Source organism: Varroa jacobsoni, unplaced genomic scaffold (assembly GCF_002532875.2).
Source record: "Varroa jacobsoni isolate VJ856 unplaced genomic scaffold, vjacob_1.0 scaffold_367, whole genome shotgun sequence".
Lineage (NCBI taxonomy): Eukaryota > Metazoa > Arthropoda > Arachnida > Mesostigmata > Varroidae > Varroa > Varroa jacobsoni.
In genome coordinates this window covers 626366-633918 of record NW_019213269.1, presented here as the reverse complement: position 1 = coordinate 633918, position 7553 = coordinate 626366, and the positions used below count along the sequence as shown (strand labels likewise).

The 7553-nt window shown below is 45.9% G+C and overlaps 1 long non-coding RNA gene across 1 annotated transcript; it reads right to left on the bottom strand.

Moving 5' to 3' along the window:
* Positions 1-243: 243 nt before the first annotated feature.
* On the bottom strand, positions 244-7251 carry LOC147753583 (uncharacterized). Its single transcript, XR_015310740.1, has 2 exons — positions 7123-7251; positions 244-927 (listed from the first exon to the last, which is right to left on the bottom strand). It is a non-coding gene; the product is annotated as an uncharacterized LOC147753583 (long non-coding RNA).
* Positions 7252-7553: the final 302 nt, after the last annotated feature.

Here is a 7553-nt window from a genome sequence, read left to right as displayed (position 1 = left end):
GGATTTCACGCATCCGGGGTCGAAACAACGGGTGGTGCTAAGGCCAGGATGGTAAACTCTTTTCGCTATCGCCATTTACTCGCTCAGCAGGGAATTCCTTCCGGTGACAGCGAACCGGCGGGCACCAAGATTTGTAGACATTCTTATTATCGTAACCATATGACTAAAGTATGATATTCCCAATGAATCTTTAGGCTGATGAAAACCCCTATATTTCTAGAGCTTTTTATAACAAAGCATATCGCCGCTTGTCATCTTTTATGTCTCAAAATGTTGTGCTTAATCTTTTTGATGATTATTTTTGCACTCTGACATCACTGTCGTATATCTAGGTGGCTTTGCATATACTTGCAGCGCACTTGCCACATGCCTGCTATGCCAACCTTTGCAGCTTATCGATGTGTGGCATATGGACCATGTGGGCTCACACTCTCAAAGATGTATATCACCACTCTCGGGAGTGCCAATTACTCGGCTATAAGTTATCATCTGTTCCCACCGCCTGCTGAACAGTGCTGAAAATACCACTACTACATTTGTCCCTTTAGGGTCATCGTGAGCTCCGACTCAGAGGAGACTTGGGTGGCGAATGTATGGAGGCTCAGCGCTCAGCAATGGGACACAGAATGGATGTCCCATAGATGGCCGTGTCGTTGATTGGCTGTTGAGATTCAGGATCCGAAGGAAATGGGAAGTTAGATAGATAGATATCAGAAGACTTGAAGCTCGGTTTGAGGCTGCAGCAGGACCAGCAGCAGTGTGCGTGTGTTCATTTTGCCGGTGACCTGGACGGCGGTCTCGCTTCGTCGGCTATCTTCTATAGAACCCCGGACAGGGGGCGTGCCGGGGAAGTGGAAAAGCTCTTAGAGGAAGCCACCCGCGGCAGCTTGTATTCGCCAAATATGAAAGGAGGCGGATGACATTCTACTGAAAAAGTTAAAAATACAAATAAAAAAAAGAAGCAAACGCCAGTCCATGTTTGTCTAATTCCTTCACAATGAGTTGATGGCAAGTGTTGTAGCAATACAAGATCTGGCAAGCAAATGTTCACTTCGTCTCTAAAATACAGACGATTAAAATAAAAACAAATACAAACTGCTCGTATCCTATTTGATTATTAATGCTATTATATTGGCATCAGATTCCCTAAGTTCAAATATTTACTAATATTTATTATATCTAGCTCTCTCTATTCCCTATATAAGTGCTCCTAACGCGTAAGTAGTCCAGTTCTTGCATTATCGCTGTGATGGCGCATCGAAAGGAGTGCAGGTTTCTGTTGCCGTGGTTACAGACGGGCAATGAGCTTACTTTGAGCTGGGTTTACAATATCGATTGCTGTCTATCTGATGTAAGACGCTAATCGTTTATAATTTAATGTGAGCTTTAAGGCAACTTGCTATTGACGATCTACGTACTTCTATTGCATTTGAACCTCAGAAGAAACTAATCATTAAGGTCGATGTCCTACTTCAGTAACTTCTGCGTGGATCCCTTCTAGAGTACATCATGGTACAACAGCGTCAGTAGATAAACAGCAAATTTTTATCCTCTATTATATTATCTAGTCGTCACGAATTGGTGAAAGTGCATTTTCAATCTAAAAAACTCAAAAATTCCCCCTATTTAGCAGCATAAAAAAATCCGCTATCCCAAACGATACCGTCGGCAGCCTCTCTTCATGTAGTTGCGGGTAAATTACCATAATAAATGCACACCCCTTGAGACCATTTAACCCCATGTGCCCGCACCCATAGGAAGGCAGATTCTTAACAGATTCTGATGAGCGAAGATAACCCAATTTGCGCCACCGAAAGTGCCAGTGGCCCGGAATGCAAGCCCGCCTCAGAACTGTCTTCGCCAGTGAAACTCTCACCCCATTAGCCCCTCTCGAGGATAAGATCCTTGCAGCTACTTTTACTGCTGATCATGGAACTGCCACAAACGAAAGCAATGGTGGCCGAGAAGCAGTCAGCATTATTCCCAGGGCTCTCTCAATTATTTCCCTTCTTTGCGCAGACCTTTCCTCCTTGAAGGCTGCTTTCACTGATGCTCCTCTGGTTGATGGGCGATCTTATACGCCGGGCCGTTACTGCCCTTGAAAGCGGCATGTCTTTGGCAGTGTTTGCGAGCTTGGAGTGCGGCAAGTCCTGCTGTAGAGGGCGAAACCCGGTGATAAATCTTCGATGATGCATACATGTATATATATACACATACATACGCATGTGCCGTGTATGAAGTCTGCCAGGCGAAAAGAGAGCTGAGCAGATTCGTGCGATTCCGGTCCCGATCATCTCTTATCTCCTGGCTGTCTTTACCATTGTCTGTGAGGCCACTACAGCTACCACGGTCCCATAATACTTTGGTTTGAGCTCACTCACACGAGCCAGCATTGAGAGCCGATCTGGCTTGAATTGAGGGTTGGCAGCCTCGTTTGTTATGGCGTTAGAATTGGTATAGATGGACGGTAACGCAGAGTAACACATGCGGTCGTTTTCATCATTCTACCCGTGTTGTTGTCTGAGACAGCAAAAAGGAAATGCCGGGAGCAGCCCCGGAACATAGGCGGGAGGGTGTGAATGACTCTGAATGCGGTGACAGCATCTCTCAAGCACATGGTGCAACTAGCCAAACAAAACGGAGACAGCATAGAAACAACAATAACTAGGAGAGTCAACAATAGGAACTTTATGGCTACGGGAGTACTTGTAGTGATTAGGCTAGACTAGCGGCTTTCTTGAAATATGTATGTGGATATATCGACTATCAAATATGTTAAAAGGCTGCTGATTTCGCCTACGAACGGGGGTATATGCGCCAGCGTACATCTAAACGCCAACGATAGACTAATCACAGGTACAGGAGATACGCAACCAAGAAGGAACTGGTCAGACATTTGTTTTAATGTACGTTTTGTATACGGTGTCGCATGTTCGGCTACACAGCCTATAAGCACCTCTGGCATTAAATGATCTCAATTAACTGATATTGTTGTGTGCGTATGCACACCCCGCTTGCAAGGTTTTTAATTTTTTTCATAATACGATGCGTTGAATTATCACATGCCAAGTGTACAGTGATTGCAATAAAGCTACGGCGCCTATTTTGAATCTTGGCGTATTTCCTAATTCCTCAATTCCTAACGTACCTTGCAATTACGTTGTCATTTACCATTGCACCGTGCCGATTCAAAGCCGGACTGCAACTTTATTTCGCACAATTAAACTACGTTTCCATTTTAACTACGGTATAAACGAGTTTTATGATAAAGAAGAATCAAAACAGAATTAGTGATGGTGATGACCAATAACCAGATTAAATACTGACGAGTGACCACTTCGTTCAGCTTTTCGATTATGCTTTCGGCAAACATTATGAGCACACTCACAGACGTAGCCATGACGCATAGATAGTAACCCTCAATACCCTTTCAGGACTCCTTACGAACAATAGATTCTGTTACAAAATATGACCACTCGCCTCGTTTTACACAACACCAACAAACTCACACCTCAGGAGCGTCGCGAGTTCAAGCTGTTCACCTTTGTCGGTTAGAGCTCACAAGGAAAACTGCTAATAGAAGTCAGCAGTCGCAAGCCTTCATTCGAATTGTGTCGATCGCCGCACGAATACCCTACAACTTATCGAAGTCAGTTGCCTTCAATATAAACACTTCTATAGGACTGAAGAAGACGAAACTGCTCTAGATAGTACTGCGCGTCTTCTGTTTAACACATAAGGCTCGTCAGTACAGCAAGGTTTAAACCCTTGAAGTCGCGTTTGAATAGATACCGCCCATGCGATCTCGGCTGCCGGACGCTGCACTGAGTTCCTGAATCAGTCAGTTGTTGAAGTCGAACCCACATTCATTGTGATCATGCAGCGATCGTGCATTGTTGCCATTGCAATGTTGTCCGCGATGCTACGCGATCGGTCTGCTACTCTGTTCTGGCTGTATGTAGTTGAGCTTGAGTATAGTCGCATAGCCAGCACATCAGCTTCTCATTCTGTCTTCGCTTCTTCGTTGTTGTCTTCAGTTAGGAATAGCGCGCTCCTGCTGCTTAACTGGCCGGCTTTGACCGAGAGTGACAATACTTTGTTAGTAACAACACGGGAGGCTCGCCAACTTTGAAGGGCCAACAAATTGAATTGGAACTGCGGTCGCCATGAAGTTTTTGAGTTTCTTGTGAGAGTGCCTATGAGTAAGTCACTGTATGAGCGACGCTGTAAAATGGCACAAGCCATTCCGTACATACTGTGGTTTGTTCTCTGTTTATTCTACAATACTAGTGTAACTAGTACTACTCGAGGCTCTTGAACTGGTGTCAATGGCGGTGTCGATCAACGGCCGGTTCTGGCTTTCTACGCCGTAGACGCTACGGGTCCGCGCAATCTCGGACAGGCCAGACCGGGTCAGCTCGGATTGACGATTACAATGCAATGGCAGCAACCAACGAAAAGTCAGCGAAACAGACCAACGAGAATTGGACAGAGTGCCGAGGGAGGATTCGACTGACAACGAGAAAATGCAAATAGTGGAAGCAGTGATGGTGACTGGGTCGGCTATTGTCGGCTGGAAGAAAATCGAGTCGAGATCGAATGATTCGAGGGAAGACACCGCGGCGACGATGGTTATGAACAGCGCCAAAGAGGAGCACGGAGGCCGTCGCTGCCGAGGAACTCGGTTTTAAGAGAATGTGAAACAGCGAGGGGTAGTACCATTCCCTGATCTGCGACAGCAGAGCCAGCGACGACGGCAACAGCAGACACGGCTCACTAGTATACAAATACCAGTAGCTTTAAGTGTCTGCTCGTGGTCGACTGATTCTTTTCACCTGGCACACCCTGCGCATTGTATGGATAAGGTTTCAGGTTTGACGAGAGGAAAATAACCAGTCAACGCTTGTTAGCGATTTGACTATTTGCATACCAGCTCCGCTCTGGCACAGGTGACACGGTAGAAGTATTCAACTTAAGCTTATGATGGTACATTGCCGACCCTTGCACGGAGGATGGAAAAGGCTTTTTCGTGTCGAAATAGGAGGCCGATCCTTGCGAGTCTACAACAAGGTAATAGCTGGGTTACTTCAGCGACTGCCGCCAAGCTGAATTTGCGACAACTTACGTCCAATCCAGGAACTACCCCACTTTGCAGTTCAGATGTGACGCCAATTTTTTCTATACCTGGAACTTCTTACAATGTCGAAAGCTTATTACGTGTGCTTTGACCGGGCCAATCAAATTCGAGGCTGCCAATCTTAAGTCTGACTCTTGACCTGTCCTCTGGCAGCAGCAGCAGCAGCGTTAGTTCTTTCACTGCCTTGATAGCGCACTATAAAGTTGTCAACAGGGACTACTTCATAGCAGGCCGAGCTTCTACTTCTGTTTTGGATCCAATGACTCCGCGCTGGCTGCCCACAGGCGTATTGCCCACTCTGGCTCTAACCAAAGAGGCTTCGGTAACAGTTTACCCGCAGCCAGTATTTAGCCATATCGTTACAGCGTTACAAAACGGAGCTGATCGCTGGCCTCGTCAAAGTCAAATTAACCAGAATCATCTCCAACTCGTATGGCCATACGATGTCATCGCGAACGGCTCGTCTGGCGCCACAGCATGTGCAATGCGGCCGCGTATGAAAGGCGCGTAGTGAGGCTAGTGCAGTAGGTAGCTAAAGTGGCTGGGTCTCCGTTTCATAAATTAACTCCGAGGCGTGAAGTGACTCTTAGCCAACTCTTGAGCTTTGTTACCCTACCGCTGGAGCGCTGACGCAGACACTCTGCGCTGCCCCCTATCCGCTTTCTCTCTCCAATATCTGTTCTGTGCCTATATTCACCCTATCGTCCCCCCTTTACTTTATGAAGTTTCGGAGTCTCTTGAGCATTCGGCCCTCTTCCAATGTCTGTCGGATCGCTAAAGTGCGAAATCACCTAAATCGGGAAGAGGCCCGCCCCGTCGCCGACACGCCTTTTGTGGAAGCCCAAAACAGAAGTGAAGAAATGCAACAATCACACACTTCTGTAACAGCAGTTCAACGAGTGAGTGCCAACCGCTAGTCGCCGTCAAGCAACTTCGTCTATCAGCACCCCAGCCCGACAGCTAACTTAGCGTTATCTATTCCTCTATGCGACACATTGTTGAAGCTCTGAGACTGTCCGAAGTCGAGTAGCGAACTATGCCTGGCCTGCTTCAACACTCGAAGAACATTTGTTGTATCGTTTACAATGACAACATAACGACCGTGAACAGAAAAGACGGACATTGTTGCGACTCTTTTCAACGACCTGGTGAAACTCCCATCATGCAACAGTACACAGAGGCTGGCTGTCACTTGACTGCTACGAATTGTTCGATTATGTTATCGACGCCGGTTATCAGTATCGATCATGTCGCCGCCGCCGCCGCCATCGTCGCAGGTCGAAAGTCAACGGGCACGTTTGCCGGCTGGAGCACAGCGCAACGCGAGACCTTCCCGCTCAACGTCCTAGAAGCATTATGAGGGTGAGAAATAAGCTGCCAATCGAAATAAAGCGAATAAACGATAGCACAAGAAATATAAATGCTGTATCTTGTCGTTATCTCGTAGAACATCTTATTAAGTGGTCAGAGTGTGTGGCCTCGTTTCCTGACTCGTTTTAGGTGGTGCTAACCTTCGGAATGGACTAACCCTTCTTAATGAAGTCATTTAGCTTGGGATCCCGTTTGGGGAACACAGAGATGCAAGGTAAAAAAGGGCACTTGCGTAAAGGCGATCTTTTTTTGAAATTTCTACCCCTTGTTTTGAGTCACTCGTCTTTAAAGCTGTGCTACACGAATCCAGACTGTTTCATTTGATAGGGCAAGATTGGGACTATGGACCGGGACTCGGAAAATGGTGTGGCTTAATAAAGTCAAACGGTGTCATACAACAAGATCACTATATGTGGTCTTCTGCTGTTCAAAAATCTCTATATTTTCAACGTTGTGACTTTGTTTAACGAGCTGAGTCAAATCGACATTCATCATTTGAAGATGCTCCTAAAGTTAGCATTAGACCACTTGTTAAGACTTCACCAAATTCTATAAGTTATCGTAAAGGCTCTTCCGAAACTTCGTGACTAACTTCTACACGTACAGAAACTCACTTATGGTGATCGGGCAGATTTTCGACGCAAAAGGATCAGCAGTTTATTTCATCAGAGACCTTCATCGCTAAAAGTCTCAGAAACAGCTTCTACAGATGCTGCTAGAAACTGCGTGCACTAACCCTTAACCCTTTACATAATCTTCGTTGTTGTCCAAGCTATATATATTTATGTATTTTAGCGGCCGCTGCGAAGGACAATTTGGTACGGCGGCAAAATATGAACACACGGTAGCGGAAAAGGCAAGCTAAATTTTAAAACAATAGAATGCTCACACGTCAAAGATTAAAAAATGGACGAAATCATTTCCGTCCATTCTGGCATCGTCGTACGTTTTTATCATTCATACGTCATTGTTCATCAAAGCACTGAAAAGCAAAGGTTTGCAGAAGGACTATTTGCGCGCGGGTGGATATACTATCTTTTTGCAG